This window comes from Eubalaena glacialis, chromosome 4 (genome assembly GCF_028564815.1).
Source record: "Eubalaena glacialis isolate mEubGla1 chromosome 4, mEubGla1.1.hap2.+ XY, whole genome shotgun sequence".
NCBI classification, from domain to species: domain Eukaryota; kingdom Metazoa; phylum Chordata; class Mammalia; order Artiodactyla; family Balaenidae; genus Eubalaena; species Eubalaena glacialis.
Window position 1 is genome coordinate 85,578,311 of NC_083719.1, and position 20,576 is coordinate 85,598,886.

The following is a 20,576-nucleotide window of genomic DNA, read 5'->3' on the forward strand; positions in this document are numbered from 1 at the left end:
GAATAAAAGTATGTTCTTGCCTTTATGTATCAGATACAAATGGATCTCATTGGAGAAAGGGCACTTATTCAGATGAGTAACCAAAAGGTAAACAGCACAGGATATTTCCTAAAAATACAGGAAAGGAAACAGAAAAGAAATACATGAAAGATGAATTCTCATCACTCACATTAATATGAATATAAAATAAAATTTGAAGCAATATAATTTATAAAAAAGACTATCAAACAGACATAAGGACTCAGAAAGATTAGGAAAAAAGGAAAAGCAAAAAATAAAACTCTTTTTAGAATTATATAAAGGTATATTTGAAAGACCCAGAAAAAAATAAAACTACTGAAAATGCAGTAAGGATTTAGATGATAGGTGACAAAAATGAAGAAAGAGAGCAAAATTAAATGGTAATGCATAAAGAGTTCAAAAATATCAAAGAGAGAATGGCAGCTGTTGAATACATTGATTGATCCAAGATGCTTATTGTTGATTTTCCCAAAGAAGAAATTAAAATAATTAAGCAGAAGTTAATAAATATAATTCAAGAAAATATTCTCAGAAAGAAAAGATGATTTGGATTTGCAGATTAAAAGGACATACTATGGCCCAAGTAAATTTGGCTCAGATAGTCAATACTAGCATACACACCCTAAAATTACTTAATTTCAAAGAAGTCGCTTATTTGGTTAAACAAGCAGGAAAGCCAGGTTACGTAAAAGGGAAAAGAACAGGCTGGCTTATATTACTTTATATCTACATTCAATGATTGAATATAGTAGAGCAATTCCTTAAATATATTCAAAAGAGAAAGCATACCCCCAAGTATTTTATGCCCAAACTATCTTTAGTTCTAATGTAATGCCAAAAAATATTTTTGAACTTATTAGAAATTAACAATAACTGCTACCATGAGACCTTCTTTAAAAACTTAAATAATGAAAAATGTAAAACCTTTAAATAATTTGAGGTAAACATGGATTGTATGCTATCTAAAAACTAAGGCTGAAAAATGTGAGTAGTTAGTATAATTTCTTATAGCAATGTAAAATTTGCATATTTAACTAAATTGGAAGAGGAAGGGGAAGAGAAGTTATGAATTAGTATACTGATTATCTTTTCTAATACAGATGAAGTTTAGAGATAAATAATGTGTTAAAGATAAATAATCAAATAATGGAGCTTTAAATATATTTGATAATAAAAATATGTTTTAAAATAATATAATCATCTAAATAGCATCGGGGCAGAAGGAGAGAAAAGGTGAGAGATGTTAATTTTCATTTTTGCTATTAGAAAAGATTTAATAGGTACTGAAAAAGCAATATATAGGAGTCAGATGTACAAAACTATGGTTGTAGAGATAAATACAGGCAATAAATATGAACAATCAGATTATCAAAAGAATATGTATATATGCATGCACTCATAGGAAAACACACCAGTAAAAATTTTTGGTGCCATGAAAATATAAAGCACAACAAAATATGATAGGACAAAGAACACAGGTAGCTGCCCTATCAATAATGAATATAGACTATAAAGCTACTGAAAGAAAAAATTCATATTAGATAATAAAACTTAAAACTTCCATAGTACTAAAAATGTGACACATACTGTTTTAAGTGCTTTACTTCATTTGAACCTCATTTTAAAAAATGAAAACAAGTAAACAAACAAAAAACAAGCAATCAAAGAAAAAAACTTTTATGACGTGATATTTTATTCCTACTTTTATAGTTGAAGACTCTGAGGCACAGTGAGCTTAAGCAAATTGCACAAAGTCACACAGCAAATGAGTGGCAAAAAAGAGGCAAACTGGTAGCAAATAAGCAGCATATAAACCGGCATTATTTCTACAAAGTCCAGAGTCTTTTACTTTTATTTTTAATACTGGAATGCATGAATTCAATTTTTGTCAGTGTTCAGTTTTACTGTTTTTCATTAAACGTGAATATTTGTATGTACATGAACTTAATATATCACTTTTTGGGTCTACCTAATTGATACCATTTTAATACATTATACTGAATTTTAAGATTTCTAATATGTTTTAGATATACAAAGCTTTTTAACAAAATAACCGTCTAATCTTAGAGATTATGGAAATAAAATAGTATAAAATTGAATTTGATCTCGTTTTAAGATTGATCTTTACAACAAAACGTATTTTTTTTAAAAAGTGATATAGTATATTTGTAATCAGAGTCCAATGTCTTACCTAATGAGCTACATTATTTTTCATAATACAGAATCCTACTCTGCGCTTTGTGCATGTCACACTTATAAGCACTTAATTTAGAAAAAACACAAATAAAATAATAGACTAAGTTTTATGAGGTAGATAAAAGCAAAAAAAAGCAAGAGGTCATGATCTTAATTCCTACAAGATTGAATTTAGAAAAAAAATTAGAGATAAAGAATCACACATTAATGTGTTTAATTAAAAGCTGATTACTTAATTTTCAGGAATTGTGTTCACCAATTTTAAATATACCTACTGCTAAAATTTAATTTATATAAACGTGTGATTTAATACATTATATTCAAAGGAAAGGGCAAGTGCTTGCCTGCCTGAGGTGCCTCTGGGTTGCCTGCAGGTACTGTTTCTGGTTGGTTGCAGCTCTATTGAACATATTACTGTTGCCCAGAGTAATTTGGGTTGTGAAGCATCCTGGTCCAGTGGGGTGCTAAGACTTTGGCCAGGGCTGGGCGTTGCCTCTCCTTTCCGCAGGAGTGGGTCTGGGAAAGACCCTGGGCTTAGGAGAGGATTCTCTGTTTGTGAATTCAACCACTCACTAATATATATTTATAACCCCCAAATCAATACTTGCTTTACGTTCTCGGACATGCACAGAGCAGTGAAAAATTTGTCACCTGATGTAGACTTTCTCAGCTGAGATCCGATAAGACGACACTCTGCCTCATTTAAACTTAGTCTGTAAATAGGCATCCTCCTTGCAGTCCATTTAATGTCACACTTTTCACATTTTTTTACTTTTAGTTGTTGATTTTGCTGCTTATAATGATCCCTAAGCATAGTGCTGAAGTAAGTGTCTAGGTTTCTAACCCCAAGAAGGCTGTCATGTGCCTTATGAAAAAAATAAGTGTGTTAGTTAAGCTTCATTTAGTTATGAGTTATAGTGCTATTGACCGTGAGTTCAATGTTAATGAAACAACAGTATATATTAAATAAGGTGTTCTAAACAGAAACGCATGTATAATAAAGTTAGGTATTGATCTATTGATGAAATGTTGTGACCAGAGGCTTATAAGAACCTAACCCCTATTTCCCCTAAGAGTAATTGTTCAGTTTTCGCCAATTCAGTGGTCATAGTGACTGTAGAACTTGACTACCACACATAACAAGACTCACCTGTATATGAATGGAGCTGAATAAAGAGACTGGAATTACAGTAGGATTTTTTTTACAGTCAATCAATTTTACAGTCGATTTTTTTCTTTTTTTGGAGGAGGGATGGATCATGAAAGCAGTCAATGGATTTTTGTTTTTTCAATGGAAAAGCTAAAGATTTTTCATTAAACGTTTCTGGAGCAATAGGATATCCTTTATTAAAAAATACATTTTTCAGCAACCTGGATGAACCTGGAGGACATTAGGCTAAGTGAAATAAGCCAGACACAAATTGACAAATACTACATAATACCACTGATATGTGGAAACTAAAATAGTCAAACTCATAGAAGCAGAGAGTGGAATAGTGGTTGTCAGTGACTGGGGGAGGGGAAAACAGGGCGGTATTAGCTGAAGAGTACAAATTCAGTTATACAAAATGAATAAATCCTCGAGATCTGTATAGCATAGTGCCTACATTTAATAATATATTGTGTACTTAAAAATTTGCTAAAAGGACAGCTCTTATGTTAAGTGTTCTTATCACAAAATAATAATAATGATAATAGTAATGTTAAAAAATAAGAGGGCAGGAGGAAACTTTGGGAGGTGATGAATATGTTTATGGTGTAGATTTTGGTAATGGTTTTGCCAGTGTATAATTATTTCTAAACTCATCAACTTGTATGTATTAATTAGGTACAGTTTTTTGTATGTTGAAAAATTTTAAAGCTATACCTTCATATGTATAAGATTCATGATGACTGTATATTTTTATTAGTTTAGTCAAGAAAATATAAAATGGCTATATACATATACAAATATTTTTAATCCTACTTCACACTATACACAGAAACTAATTTGGGATGGATTAGATATAAATGCAAAAACAGAAACTATACGTCTTCTTGAAGAAAACTTAGGAGAATATCGTCATGACCTTTACCAAGCAAAGATTTTTTAGATAGGACCCAGAAAGCACTAACCATAAAAGCGGAACAAGAAAAGTAAAATAGATTTAAGATTAAATTATTTTCTGAAGACCCAGTTCAGAAAATGAATACAAAAGACATAAAACAGGAGAAAATATTTGAAATATATACATGTGGCAATATATAAAGAATGATAACTCAATAATTAAAGGAACAAAAACTAAAACAAATTAAAAAACCACCAGCAGCAACAAATTAAAGGCGGGTAAAAGACTTAAGCAACCAGTCAAACAATTGGACATTAGAATGGTCACAAGCACATAACATGCATTCCACATCATTAGTTATGGAAGAAATGCAAATTACAACACACTACCATTTCAGACTTCATAGAATGGCTAAAATTAAGAAGACTCACAAAACAAACATGTTGCAAGGTTACAAAGCAATTACATTTTTCATAGTTTACTTGTGAGAATGTGGAATTGTACCACTATTTTGTAAATTTGTTTTGCTGTTTCTTATAATTATACACTTACCCTCTGACATAGCAATTATATTCCTAGGTATTTAACCCAAAGAAATTTTAAAATCCACAAAATTATTATGCAAGAAAATCCACAGCATCTTAAATATTAATAGCCCCTAATTAGAAATACCCCACTTTCCATCAACAGGGAAATGAATAAACAAATTATGATTATACATATATACATTATATTATTATATAGAGCATATTATTATATACTATATAAACTGCTACTCAGCAATAGAAAGGAACAAACTGATACATGCAACATGGATGGATTGCAAAGACATTATGTTAAATAAAGAAGCCTGTTCCAGAAGAGAACAGACTGACTCCATTTATATGAAGTTCAAGAACAGGCCAAATGAATTCATGATGATAAAAATTGAACGGAGGTTACATCAGGATGTTAGGGAAAGTGCTAAATTGGCATTAGTTACCAGATACATCTCTGGGTGACAAATGATCTTCGACTTGATTAGAATCTGAGTTAACATAGGTGTATATATTGGGCAAGACTCACTGAATCCTCCAATTAAGACCTATGCAAACCACTACATGTGTCCATTATAATTTTTTGCCTTATTACAACAATTTGAACTGTTCTCTGTAACTTTAGATTGCAGCCTTTCAAATCTACTTTTTACAAAGAAGCCTCAGTGAGATCACAAACCTTATTTTTTAAACCAAAACAGAACAAGACAAAAATTTTTCTACAACACGTTTATATCCCCACCTCTTCTGAGTAGATTTCTCTCATAAACTGCCAGTTTCTTAACACTTCAGCCTTCCTTCACACTGGACCAATTTCCCATTTATCTTTTAAAAATAGAAAACTACTTGAAGTGCCTGTACTTTTAATGATGCCTTCACCTGTGTCTTTACTCATGTGGTTTCTTGGGCCTAGAATTGTTTCCTTGTTTAGTACCAATAGGACTCCTTTTCATATTTTAAGTTTTAGCTCAGGAGTCAACTTGGGAAAGTCATCTTAATCTCTGAATGAATTAGGGGGTTGTGCCTGTTTTCCCAGAATTTTATTTTTATTTCTAGAATTCCAACTGTATATAGCTTCTCATAATCAAAAAATGAATAAACCCATTCCTTTCTATTGCCTAGATTCTTCCTAGCCAATACCTGTCTCATGTTATGCCAAAGACAGTCACTGAACTTAACATTGCTACTCTCCTTGTCTATACATTGCATTGTCAACATTCTTCATTCGACTACCCAGCAAAAAATAAAGAGTTACAATCGTTTATATAAAATATACATTCAAGGATCAAAACTCGGCCTTCTTTTCCTCTTCATCTATGGTCACTCTGCAGGTGAACTCATCCTCTGACCTTAAATAGTAACTGTACACTGATTACTCCAAAATTCATATACGCAGCCTTATGCTTCCCATAAGCTCCAAACTCATATTGAACTGACTCTTTAACACCTTGACTAGCAGCTATGTCAAATTTCATATGTTTGAAAACAGAATCTTATTTTGTGAGCACTCTTGCAAAACCAAATTCTCACAGAGAATTCTCCATCTTAATAAAGGATACCACAACTTACACAGTTTTCAGCAGTAAAATATGGGTATCATGGTGGATCCCTCTCTCTGCCTATACTTCATATCTAATCCACCTTCAATCCCTTTTGGCCTAAGTTCCAAAATCAGAATCTAAACAACTTATCAATAAATCCACTACTACTTCCTTAGCCCAAACTAGCTACCATCTTCTTTAGCTGAGACTGCAACAATAGTCTGGTTCCCATGCCCCCGTACTCTTGCCAACACCCTCCAAACCCATACAGTAGAGCAGGGGAAGTAATCTTTGCAAGACATGAACCATATTTTGTCCTTCCTGTTCTCAATACCATCCAGTGATTGGCAAGGCTTTACAAGATCTGCTCTCTGCTTGGTTTTCTGGCTTAACCTTTTTCAACTCTTGACGTAGCTCACTCCCCAAGGGACACATGGTTTTATGGCTGCACCTTAAATATGCCATTTCAAATTCCATCTGGAATATGTTTACTCATAATTTGTTTAGCTCACTAGCACTTTATTAAAGATTTTGTTGAAATGTCGTCTCCTCAAAGAATTATTTTCTTTGTATCCTATCTGAAACAGCTCTTCCCCAAGCTTATTTCTAAGCACTATTATAAAATATGAAATTATATTTTTTGCTTTATTTACTTTCTGGTGTATTTTACTCTCTCATTCTAGATTTTAGAGTCAAGGCCAAGACCTTAGCTATCTGGGCTTTACTGCGTACTCAGTGCTAGAGCAGGGCCTTGCATAGGTGAAGGTCTATAACTGGACCTTCTCATCCTCTGATCCCACCTCATCCCCCGTAATTTATATCTCTTCAACACTCTTTTGATTGTATTAAGTTGTATTTCCAGTCCATGTAGAAAATCACTGTGATAAATTTTACTGTATGCAATCACCTATTGCTAACAGTTAATAGGAAAAAAAACATTAAAATATGAATTCTGCAAGAAACTCAATTGCTTTAAAATACTTCTATAATACAAGATTTCAAACTGTATTATAATAATATACTAACCCCAATATAAATAATGTAGCCCTGTTTCCTAGACAAATTAAACAAATAAAAATTCATTAGAGGGCTTCCCTGGTGGCGCAGTGGTTGAGAGTCTGCCTGCCAATGCGGGGCACACGGGTTCGAGCCCTGGTCTGGGAGGATCCCACATGCCGCGGACCGACTAGGCCCGTGAGCCACAATTGCTGAGCCTGCGCGTCTGGGGCCTGTGCTCCGCAACAAGAGAGGCCGCTACAGTGAGAGGCCCGCACACCGCGATGAAGAGTGGCCCCCACTTGCCGCAACTGGAGCAAGCCCTCGCACAGAAACGAAGACCCAACACAGCCATAAATGAATGAATGAATAAATAAATGAATAAAAAAAAAATTCATTAGAAAAAATATTAAAATTGGATCTAGAATAGAGGTTAAATGAATATTAAAAGCAAGGGTTTTGGGGATTCTAGCTCTAACATTTACATTCTTAATAACATTTTCCCAAAAATAAATGCTGATAATAGTTAAATATACTTCCATAAATATCCTTTTTTTCACAAACATTCTTTATATATGAAAACTAACATGGATTTACTTATATTTTTTACACAAAGAGGACATGTAGAAGTAAAAGGTACTCTCTTCCACTATTTCTTTTTGAATATTCATGTCTTACAGATTATTCATATTCTTAATGTTGTTTCACCTTACTCTTCAAAAGTAGTCAAAGTGTCTATCTAATATTTTGCCTAGTTCTGTTAGGGTATCATGGATTATTTAAGTAGTACCTATTGATAGATATTTTTTGGTTTCCTCTTTTGCTATAAGTACCGTAATTATCACCTCTATTCTTATATTTCTGTACTGATACATTAGTGTATCTGTAGAATAAATCAAGAAAGTATGTGCATTTTAAATGTGGATACTTATTTTATCAACACTTTCTGAATGACTTTTTCTCCATAAAATTAGTGGCATTGCATATTACTAAATTTATGAGTGTTGCCTTGATTGGTGAAACTCTATCTTGTGGTGTTATGTTTTAATTACGTTTGTGTTTGAAGAGTTTGTATGTTTTTAATGCATAACCTTTTTTCTATGAACTGCATGTTCTTGTCCATTTCACCATTGAATGTTTGGTACTTTATTTATTGATTTCTGAGAAAGTATGTCTTTATTTGAAATAGATGATTGAAATATTTTCCCAGTTTGTCACTTTCTTGCATATTTTTATGAGATTTGTTTCTATCTAGAAAATTCCCACTTATTATATTTTTAATTGCTCTATTATTTTTTCTTTTATCAGTTCAAGGTTTGGGCTTGTTTAGAAAGTGTTTCCTTATTCCTAATATATATAAAATTAGATTCTTCAATATTTTCTTCTAGTACTTTTATGGTTTCCTTTTTAATTTTTGAATTATTATCCACCTAGCATTTCATACTGTATAAGGAGTGAAGTAGACATCTATCTATCTTTTTTGTTTCTATGTCTATCATGAGTCATAAGGCTGAACCTCATGTATTAAAACAACCCTCTGGAAGTGGGTTCCCCCCCAATTTGAAGTGATTTGATATTTAACTACTAAATCCATTTTGGAATTTCATTTATCTCATGTCTCTGCATTCTATTTTGTTGATCTTGCCTTAAAATCACAGGGTGATAGGAAATGCTTTAAGATTTAACTGCATAGCTGACATATGGAAATATAAGGCCCTATTAAGTATTCTACATAAAAGTGTCTTTAGATCATTTTTAGTTGCTTGTTTTTGATATATTTTTCATTATTTTGTCTTTTGTGTTTTTATTTTTTTCTTCCAGTTTTATTGAGATATAATTGACATACCGCACGGTATAAATTTAAGATGTACAGCATAATGACTTGACTTACATAGATCATGAAATGATTATCACAGTAATTTTAGTGAACATCCATCATCTCATATAGGTATGAAATAAAGGAAATAGAAAAAAATATTTTTCCTTGTGATGAGAACTCATGATATACTCTCATAACAACTTTCATATATAACATATAGCAGTGTTATTTACATTTGTCAAGTTGTACATTACACCCCTAGTACTTATTTATATTTTAACTGGAAATTTGTACCTTTTGACTGTCTTCATTCAATTCCCCCCTCCTTACCTCCTGTCTCTGGTAACCACAAAACAAATCTCTTTTTTAATGAGTTTGTTAGTTTATTTGTTTTTAAAGTGTAATTGACCTATAACACTATGTTAGTTCCTGTAACACAACAGAGTGATTCAGTATTTCTTTACAGTTTATAATAATCACCACAATGTCTAGTTACTATGTCACTAAAGATATTACATAATTATTGACTATATTCCCCACACTACATATTTCATACCTGTGACTCATTTTCTATATATTGATTTTCTATCCTCTAACTTTAATGAATTCATTGATGAGTTCTAATAGTTTTTTGTTGACATCTTTAGGATTTTCTATATATAGTATTGTTTCATCTGCAAAGAGCGACAGTCTTACTTTTTTCCTTTCCAATTTGTATTCTTTTTATTTCTTATTGCTGTCACTAGGACTTCCAATACTATGTTGAATAAAAGTGGTGAGTGGGCATTCTTGTCTTGTTCCTGATTTTAAAGGAAATGCTTTCAGCTTTTCACCATCAAGTGTGATGTTAACCACGGGCTTATCATATATGGCCTTTATTATGTTGAAGTATGTTCCTTCTATACCTACTTTGTTGAGAGTTTTAATTATAAATGGATGTTGAATTTTGACAAAAGCTTTTTCTGCATCTATTGAGATGATTGTATGATTTTTATTCTTTAATTTATAAATGTGGTACCCCACATTGATTGATTTGTGGATATTGAACCATCTTTGCATCACTGGGATAAGTCCCAATTGATCATGGGATATATCCTCTAATGTATTGTTGAATTTGGTTTGCTTATAGTTTGTTGAGGATTTTTGCATCTGTGTTCATTAGTGATATTGGCCGGTATAGAATTTAAGCATAACACTAAAGATAGTCATCCAGTTCTTTTGATTCCTGGTTCCATGTAACTACATTCAGTATTGAATGTTTCAGCATCTGTGCCTCAAAACAATTTTTATTTTACTTATTAATTGTTGTCATGGTGTGTGTGTATGTGTTTTGTTTTGCAGTTGGAGATATTTGCTTTTTGGTAAGAAGATATGAAAAATTAGTATTGGTGAGGAAATAAAAGCTTTAGAAAGTCAAAAGTGATCAAAATATTCATTATTATTATCTTATGGGAATATGTCCCCAAACTTCATTTGTCCTCTTTGGTCAGGACAATATGAAGATACGCTTTTTCTTTCTAGTCTAGGGGGTCTAAGGAGTTTCTTTTCATTCTAGCTCAGAAGTTATAAACACTATAAGAACAAAAGACTTCCCCATCACAGAGTAAACAGGATAAGGTAAATAAACAGGAAGTCTGAGAAAGTGTGTTTCCCCAATAATAGAAATTGGGAAAGAGAGAAGGAGGAATAGAGAGACCGCTGTGGCTGTAGCCTCTAAATTTCATTACAGTGTCTATGTGTCTGGCAATTACTGTCTTTTTAAATAATCTCCATCCCTTGAAAATGCTGAACAGTTTGCCTAAACTTGAGAACTTTCATTCACATTGTGGAAGGAGAATTCTGGGACTTGATGCTAATCATTCTTAGGGAGGAATAAAGATAGTAGAGGTAAATAATCTTTGAACTCTAGCACAACAAATCATAGAAAATTGCCTTAAGGAGCTCAGGAATAACTTGATTGTTATTTAGTGCAGCCCTAGAAAAATGATAACTTGCCACCTCAGAAGCAGAGACTGATCTCTGGTGGCCTCGGCCTGCAGCGGCTTGAAGCAGGGTTCGGTTTCCAGCCAGAGATTGGGGTCGGGCAGCAGCAGTGAGAGCAGTGGTCAGTGACAAGACCCTGGCCCTTCAGCTTTGCAGAAAAGAATTCCCACAAAGACGGAAAGTAGTGAAACAAGTAAAAGGTTTATTAGGAGAAAAAAAAAAAGGGTAGAGTATGTGTGGATAGACACACGGGTGGGCTCAGAGAGAGAGTCGTGCCCTCATGGCAGTTTGAATCACTTTTATGGGACATTTCTTCTGGGTTTCCTTTGACCAATCATCTTGCTTTGCCTGGTTCTGAGTCCGTATTTGGTGTATCTCAGGGTCCTCCCCTGTGTGCCTGTGCATCTCTTAGCCAAGATGGATTCTAGTGAAGAGGCCTATGGGTAGGTGACATCACTTACTATGAGGTGGTGACCCCTTCCTTTTTGACCTCCAAGGAACCTTTCTGCACATGTGTAGTTGCGGAGGTCTCCTTGACTTCGAGAATGAGGAATATGTGGTCTTTTATCTCTTGTCTGGGCAGGGCCCAGCCTCCTCCATCATCCTGCTTTTATGGAGTTTCTGCTATTATAGAGTTTCTGTCCACAGGGGAGAAACTGTTCCTCCTGGGGTGCATCTATCTCCTGCCTCAAGACCACTTTCTCCCTCCCCAATCAACTTTCCTTATGATTTGAACTTTCCTGGTCATATCATCTTACTTCTCCCTATTTTCTGCTAATAATCTATGACTTTAGCATAGTTTTGACATCTTTCATTTTATGGTTTCTACTGTAAACAGCATTATAAAAAGCAAAAATTGTACCTGATAAAGTTAAACAGGCAATGAAGACTTTATTCAAGACTATTTCAAGAAGGGAAAGAGTCTAGAACATAGTCTGAACTCAACTTTGGTGGAAAAAAAAACAAAACAAAAAACAAGAGGACTGGTGAATTTTTAAGAGCTGGGATGGGAGGAATCATAGGTCACCTGTGTTTGCTAATTGGTCTTACTCAGAGGAAAAGTAAATTTCCTCCTATCTTCATGACAGGAGGTAGTTTCAGAACTTGCAGCAAGGTCAACCCAAGGTTAGGCTTTTACTCTCCCACAGAAACTTGGAAGGAGGGGCCCTATCTTCCTTGATGATTACATTTCGAAAGGATACTTCCTGATACTTGAAAAAGACTTTCCTGGGTTGTAAACCTGGCAAGGAACTTTCAAAAGATTTACATCTCAAAGAGTTAAAGAAAGAATTTACAATTACAAGATTTCTAAAGTAAATATTCTAGGAAAAGGGAGGTCAGGAGCCTAAAGTCATGAAGAAACCTGTATAAAATTTAGTGAAGCTGAGGGGAATATTAAGGTCCTATCCAGCAGGAGGCATAATCTTTCTCATGGGTATTTATCTATATGTGTTAGTTTTTTGATGATTTATTCTTACATTGGTTCAGGGCAAAAATTATCATTTTCCTAACTGGAGTCATACAACTTATTGTATGTACTATCATGTTTTATAATCTAACACATGCCAAAGAATTATATTTCTTTTTCCCTGTGATATGAGTATATGCATGGAGTCTCATGGTGGAAAAGGTAGAGAGGTTCTAAATTAGGAGATAGTATATAGCAATGTAGGAGTGGCTTGTGCATTTTGCACACTGGAATTGCAAATACTGGAATCTGTCCCTTCATTATTTTTAGTTCCTGTTTTTTTATATCTCTTGATATCTGTACCATTCTTCCTGCCTCTTGCCCTCTCTGTCTGTCTCAGGTTTGAGCTATAAAACGGGAGATGTCATTGGTGACATCTACATTGGCTAGTCACTGTCTAGTAGTATATGTTACTGTTGAGACTTCACATTAACCCCTATATGGGATACTGGATTTTGTGTGTCTAGCCTAAGGATGGCAGCCTTGGAATCAAGTCTAAAATCCTAGTGGTTGCTCTGTGCAAAGCTAGTTGCAATTTGCTGTGCAAAGCCTAGTACAGTCTTGACTAAGCATGATTACTGTTTTTGTAAGGACTTACCTACTTGGAAGTGGTTATAGCTTTGGCAGCCTTTCAGAGTATTAGTTAATTGTCTAGAATTCAGTTTAAAGATACGTAAACTGAATTTGTATGTATATACAAATACATATGTATATTTATAAAATACATATGTATATTTTTACATATGAATATTTATAAAATCTTCCTAATATTTACGAATTTTGGCTTTTTCTTGCTTGTCATTAATAAAACCACACCCAGCCTGGAAAAATAATACTATCAGCATCATCAAGATATACTGATTATTTAGCTTATTGGCCTGACTTCTATAGTATCAAACCACAGACAAGCGAATGATATTATATGAAGCTACGTAAGTGTCCAACTTAGCTGGAATAAAAATTTGTCTTTCTAGTATGAGCATCATATGCCTACAATCCAGTAGTTATAACAGGGCTTTGCATAGTAATCCCGTGGGTAAAATTTCCAGTTACATACAAGTTGAGTGTCATTCCTGGTCTTTTTAAGAATGTCTTCTAGTGGAGTTCATTATATTTTCAAAAAGTTCCTCAGGCTATGGTGATGTGTGCCCTCCACGCCCCATTAAGAACTACTATTTTAAATTGGTATTTTGCATGAATACTGGTATATGAATTTGCTAAATAGTACTCAGTGATCACTATGACAAGATATCAAGTGAAAGTCCTTTTCCACCTTATACATGCCCTTAATGTTCATACGTTGTAAATCAAGATAGAGTCATCCAAAATACCATCAGGTGGGAATACCCTAGCAGTCCAGTGGCTAAGAGTCCGTGCTTTCACTGCCAAGGGTCCAGGTTCAATCCCTGGTTGGGGAACTAAGATCCCACAAGCCACGCAGTATGACCCCCCCTCAAAAAAAAAAAACAAAAAAAAAACAAATACCATCAGGTTATCATAAGAATACATCAGCCCTCAAAAATCTCTTTCACAATGATTTGGAATCACAAGCCTATTGAAATTGTTTATTTTCTTTAAAAGAAAAATGCAAAAATTGCTGATCAAAAACTGAATGAGTAAAGTGATTATAAATCAATCACAGCTCTTCACAAGAATTTTGGAATGCACTCTGGAATGGAAAACCTAGGAAAACGTATTTAAGAATATTTATATGAAATAATCCATTTATTCTAATGTAGAAGAATTTTAAATTGGGTTTAACTTTTTAAAGTCCAGGGATAAAGACATACTCATTGAAATTAAACACCTAAAGATGAATGTCCCTCTGTTGAAACAAACACAAGAATAAAAAAAGATTGGTAAGCAACATTAATAATTCATGCATTCACTTATCAATAAATGTTTTAAGTGCTTACCATGTGCAGATCACTAAGTAAAATTGTGTTAGATCCTACTGCCTATTAAAGGTCTTATAACTTCTGCCTTCAAGAGTTTATATCCTCTAAAGGAAATAGCCATATTTTCAAATTATATCATACAATTTATAATGTAAAATAGATGATGTTAGCAAATATAAAAACAATAGATATTTATCGTATGAGTGGGTTTTTTACATACACTTTTCATGACAAAATAATAAAGCAAGACTCCTGCTAGAGAATGAAATAAATTTTGTTTCTTAGAGGTGGTAAGTAAAAAATATATAATTTTAAAAATACACAATTTATATTTGTTTATATGGTTATATTAATTACAGTTCATATTTATACAACTGATACAGCTAAAAGTTAGTTACAGGATGTACTTTTTTAAAAAAATGGTACCATCAAAGTATTTATACTCTTTCTAACAAGGATAATACATGCCTAGTGCAAAATTACTAACCCAAGAATTTAAGTTTCAAAATGTAATACAGATTGTCATGTAACTATTTAGGCTGGTTTTTCAGCAGCAAATGGAGATTTTCAAAAGGAACAGATGCCCAGTTGGCTCTGATTCAAAGACTTATCAGAAATTTATATCTTAAAACAAACCATCTCCGAAATGTTTTTAGTTGTAGAATATGTTTTTTTCAATCTTCAATCATCCCATTTTTCTCAATCCTGATCAATCTTTTTCCTTCTGCATACTTGAGTGACCCTCAAATGAACATAGGATATTCAGCGTCTTTCAATTTCGACTCTGCCTGCTTCTTTTCCCTGAACTAAACTTGCATAAATAGCTCAAAGGACTGTTCATTAGAAACATATATTTTTTGAAAAAGAAATGTTTTATATTCAAAAAATGAAAATGTCTACAAAAACCCATTTTTTTTCTTAAAATGAACCTAATGGATTTTCAGTGTTGCTGCTCAAAAAAAAAAAAAAGCCATATAATACTGATGATATTGCAATTTGAGTGATGTCTCGAATTACTTGCATAAATTTCAATCCAAACAGAATTATCAGGCCAAAGAGTCCTCAAAATCAATTATGACATGAGAAGTCCCCTTGAAATCTGTGTATAAAAGAGGCTACATTTTCTAAAAGAGAAAGATTGGATGAGGAAGGTAAAATGCAAAGGAAAAAGCATCAAGAAAGTAGAGTTCACCTATCTCAGACACACATGCTAGCTAGAGTAGTCTCAAGAAAAGAGACAATAATGAGGTGGAAAGGAATATTCTACAGTCAGCAAAATTAACACAGCTTGGAAATTAAGATAACAGAGCTGAAACTTTCAAACTTGGCATTCTTTCAAAACTGAGCCTTAGTAGTGAGCATTATAAATATACACCATGGATGTTAAGTGCTTTTAAAAATAAAAGTTTATACAAGGTCTTCCAAGGTTAGGCAAAAATCTTTTATTATCAATGAAAAGATCCCTGAAATAGATGCCAATGGCTCAAATCCAATCACAATGAAAGAGAGAAATTAAGTAGTAATAGAGAAATTAGAATTTCAAGAAAAACTCAGAAAATTTAACTGATCTTCCCAAGTCAGTAGCATTTATTTAGGCACTGAATACCAGAGGTCTGTATTCTTTAACCAGTTTTCTAAAATAACTCTCAGGCTCTTTTCTCTTGACTCTTACGTGGCTCTTTTTTCTTTCCATGACTGGAATTTATCTTGCACACTATCTCTGGATTAATATCCCTTAGGTCCTTTTATTCTACTAGTGTTCAAAAAATCTACAAGAGCTCCTAGTTGCCTTCCTAAATAGATTTAAACTTCTCTCTTTGTGTTTTTCCTTCTTCATAGTCCCTGCAAGTTTTCTATCTCCCACTTAGACAAGATTGTTTTCTATTCTCCCAACTGTGGAGCTTTCTCTAGAGTCGGCATCATCATTTATTTACACCATGCACTTGCCTATCACCCTAACCTTGCTCAAGTTGCTTCCTTCCTGAAATAACATCCTCTCTTCTTCACCAGCTGAAATCCTTCCTAACCACTCCTTAAGCTTCAGCTTAAATCCTGACTTATTGACACTTTTAATATTTATTGTTTACTTTGGCCTACACATATTAATCCTAGCTCTAAATTCTTTTAGTGGTGTTGTTTGCTCCAAGTAATTTATAATTTAGGTTTCTATTATTTTATGTTTTTCATTAATGTTCATGGGCATTAAGTCTTAAAACATCCATAAGATAGGAAGCTACTTGGAGGTATGACTCACATCTTAAGTTTTTATAGTATAGGATGGATGGTGAATGGAAAGACAAAAGAGTTGTGCCTCATTTCATTAAAAGGGGAATTCGATTAAAATATATATTGTACAATGAATGAACACAAAATAAAAATAAGTGAAGGAATTGAGTATAAAGGCAGCGTATTATTTTCCTAGGGCTACAATAAAAAAGTACTACAAGCTGGATGACTTAAAACAACAGAAATCTATGATCTCACAGTTCTGGAGACCAGGTCTGAAATCAAGGTGTCAGCAGACCCATGCTCCCTTGAAGTAAAATCCTTCCTTGCCCCTTCCTAGTTTCTGGTGATGACGCCAATGCTTGTCATTCCTCGGCTTGGAGCTGCATCACTCTAATCTCTGCCTCTACCATAAATGGCATACTCCCTACGTTTCTGTGTCTACACCATGTTTTCCCTCTTTTTATAAGGACACCAATCGTATTGGATTAAGGGCACACTCTACTTTTTCTTAACTAATTACATCTTCAAAGACCCTATTTCCAAATAAGGTCACATTCTGAGGTCCTGAAGTTTAAGGCTAATTTTATATATCTTTTGGGGGGGACACAAATCAACCCAATAGAGGCAGCAAAAAGAGAAATGCAAATTGAGTATGAATTTAATGCACAGAATACCTGTTGAGAAGTCCAGTCTGCCTGCAAGAGATAGGCAACATATTTACTTCTAAACGTAATGAGAAAACATTGTCACTTGATTCAGAGTTTGTAAAATTTAAGGCAACAAATTACTAAAGGAGAACACAGAAATTTGCACATTGATCACAAGGGAAATTTATCCTAAGAAGGCTGGTGAAATAGAATAGTGGGTGATCTAGAAAATAATATTATCAATAAAACTATACATGATATACATGATTTTTTTATAACAACTTAATTAGGTTAGATTTGCTTTCTCAAATTTATACAGTTCAGTAAAATTAATCATGGACAGGATAGGAATAATCTTGGGAAATATGACAGTGTCAGTGTATGCAGTTTTTTGATGCTATAATTTAATCATGGAATCCATGTTCCTGGATTCTAGAATATCTATCACAAATTAGAATATAAAATTTAGTGTATGAACATCAGACAAAAAATATTTTTATGTTTTAAAACTATTGTTAATTTCAATCTTGCGATTATCTCAATCTGAGATATTTTGTTACATCCTATTCTTAGAAGATATTATATTGTGTGTGAATTCTAAGAATTTCCTCTGTAATCTAAACTCACATATCCACCTTCTTACTTCAAATCTCCACTGAGATGTATCACCAAAATCTAACATTGAATATGTCCCTAAGGCAACTATTTCACCTGTCAATATTCTTATTTCCCACAGTACAAATAATTTATCTTTTTGTTCTCCCGTGTGGTTCCTGAACTTTCCTTGAGTTACTCCATATGGGGGAGAGGACAAGAGGAAAGCTATCCAGCAAACTATATTTGCCAGGCTCCCATACTAACTGGATTTAGTTTAGATATCTTTCTATCTTTGCCTAACTTCCATTTTCTACTAACAGCTTAACTACCAATTATATATATTTTTCCTAGTAAATGTCAGATAGCTTTTTTTCCAGCTGCTTTTAATATGATCACTTCATCTTTGATTTTCAACAATTTGATTATATTACATCTAGGTATGTTTTTCCTTGTATTTATCCCACTTGAATTAGCTGGCAATATCTTCCAACTAATATGGGAAATTATCAGCCATTATTTGTTCAAGTTTTGTTTCTATCTTAACTCTCCGTCTTCTCCTTCTGGGACTCTTTTTTGACCAATTTCCATGTATCCTTTATGTTTTGTTTTGTTTTGCTGTGTTTGTCTTCTTTGTTCTCTCTTTGTTTTAATTTGCATATCTTTTCTAATGGTGTATTTCTGAATTCAATATATAGCCTATCCTATGTTTGATCTGCTTTTAATCACATTCATGAGATCCATTTGATGCTTCTTTATTTTTTTAATTAATTAATTGTTTTATTGAGGTACATTGGTTTATAACATTATATAAGGTTCATATATACAACATTATAATTCAACTTTTGTATATACACTCTACAGCATACTCATCACCAAAAATCGAGTTTCTATCCCTCAATATACAGTTAACCCCCTTTACCTATTCCTCCTACTACCACCCTCCTTCCCTCCTGGTTCTGCCTTTTCATTTGTTTATAATTTCCTTTGATGTGCAGAAACTTTTTAGTTTGATATAGTCCCATTTGTTTATTTTCCCTTTTATTTCCCTTGCCTGAGGAAACAGAACCAAAAAGATATTGCTAAGACTGATGCCAAACAATGTACTGCTTATGTTTTCTTCTAGAAGTTTTATGTCTTACATTCAAGTCTTTAATCCATTTTGAGTTAATTTTTGTGTATGGTGTAAGATAGTGGTCTAGTTTCATTCTTTCCCATGTGGCTGTTGAGTTTTCCCAATACCATTTATTGAAGAGACTTTCCTTTCTCCATTGTATGTTCTTGGCTTCTCTGTGTTAAATTAGTTGTTTATATATGTGTGGGTTTATTTATGGGCTCTAAACTCTGTTCCATTGGTCTGTCAGTCTTTTGCTGCTGATGCCATGCTGTTTTGATTACTATAGCTTTGTAGTGTAATTTGAATCAGGGAGTGTGATACCTCCAGCTTTGTTATTTTTTTATCAGAATTGCCTTGGGTATTTGGGGTCTTTTGTGGTTCCATACAAATTTTAGAATTTTTTTTTTGTTCTATTTCTGTGAAAAATATCATTGTGATTTTTACAAGGATTGCATTGAATCTGTAGATTGCTTTAAGTAATATGGGCATTTTAACAGTGTTAATTCTTCCAATTGATGAGCATAGACTATCTTTTCACTTCTTTGTGTCTTCTTTAATTTTTTTCAACAATGTCATAATTTTTAGGCCTTTCACCTCCAGTAGTTCTGGGTGAGGAAGGAAGTGATAGAAAAAGTAGAGAAAGTAGTTCATATGTATATGTATATCTATCTATCTACCTACCTACCTACCTATGTATCTATCTGTATATACATATATACATATGAAAACAAAAGCAAGGACAAAAAATAAATATTAAAAACTGTAAGTTACTAAAACTTTTCTGAAAAAAGTTAAGAATTATATCTTAATTTTGAAAGGGAATATCATGTCTCAGAGAAAGTTTTCACAAGCAGCCAAAATCAAGACAAAATTGACCTAAGCTCAAAATACTTTCACAAATGAATTGCTTTAAACAACTTAAAGATAATCCCAATACTACTTAAACTATTTTAAAGCATAAACAAAGGGAGAGACAACTTCCAAATTCTTGTTATAAGGTAAGTGTAATATTTGCAAAATCTGATAAAAACGCTCTAAAGGAACCTACAAAACCAATCGTGCATGTGAATATCAGTAAAAATCTTTGATTTGTAAAGTGAATACGATTGCAATAAAAACACCATCTTTTTATTTTCTTGAGCTACAAAAGTTAATTATAACATTTATGTGAAAGGACAGACAAGAAAGAATAGAGAAACCAGTAAACCATGAAAAGGGTGTTCTAACCCCCCACCCCATATGAAGTGTATTTGAGTCCTCTATAATTAAGAGAGTAAGATATCGGAATATGAGTAGACCAGAATAGAAAATCTGAAAATAGATATATTTACAAAGAAAAACTTCATATATTATAAACATAGCATCAGAAATCAGTGAGCAAAAAATATTATGTATAATTAGTAGTGTTGGAATAATGTCATAGCTATATGAAGAAAAGACAAGAAGATAACTTCACACTGCAAGTATTAGAAAAAAATATGTG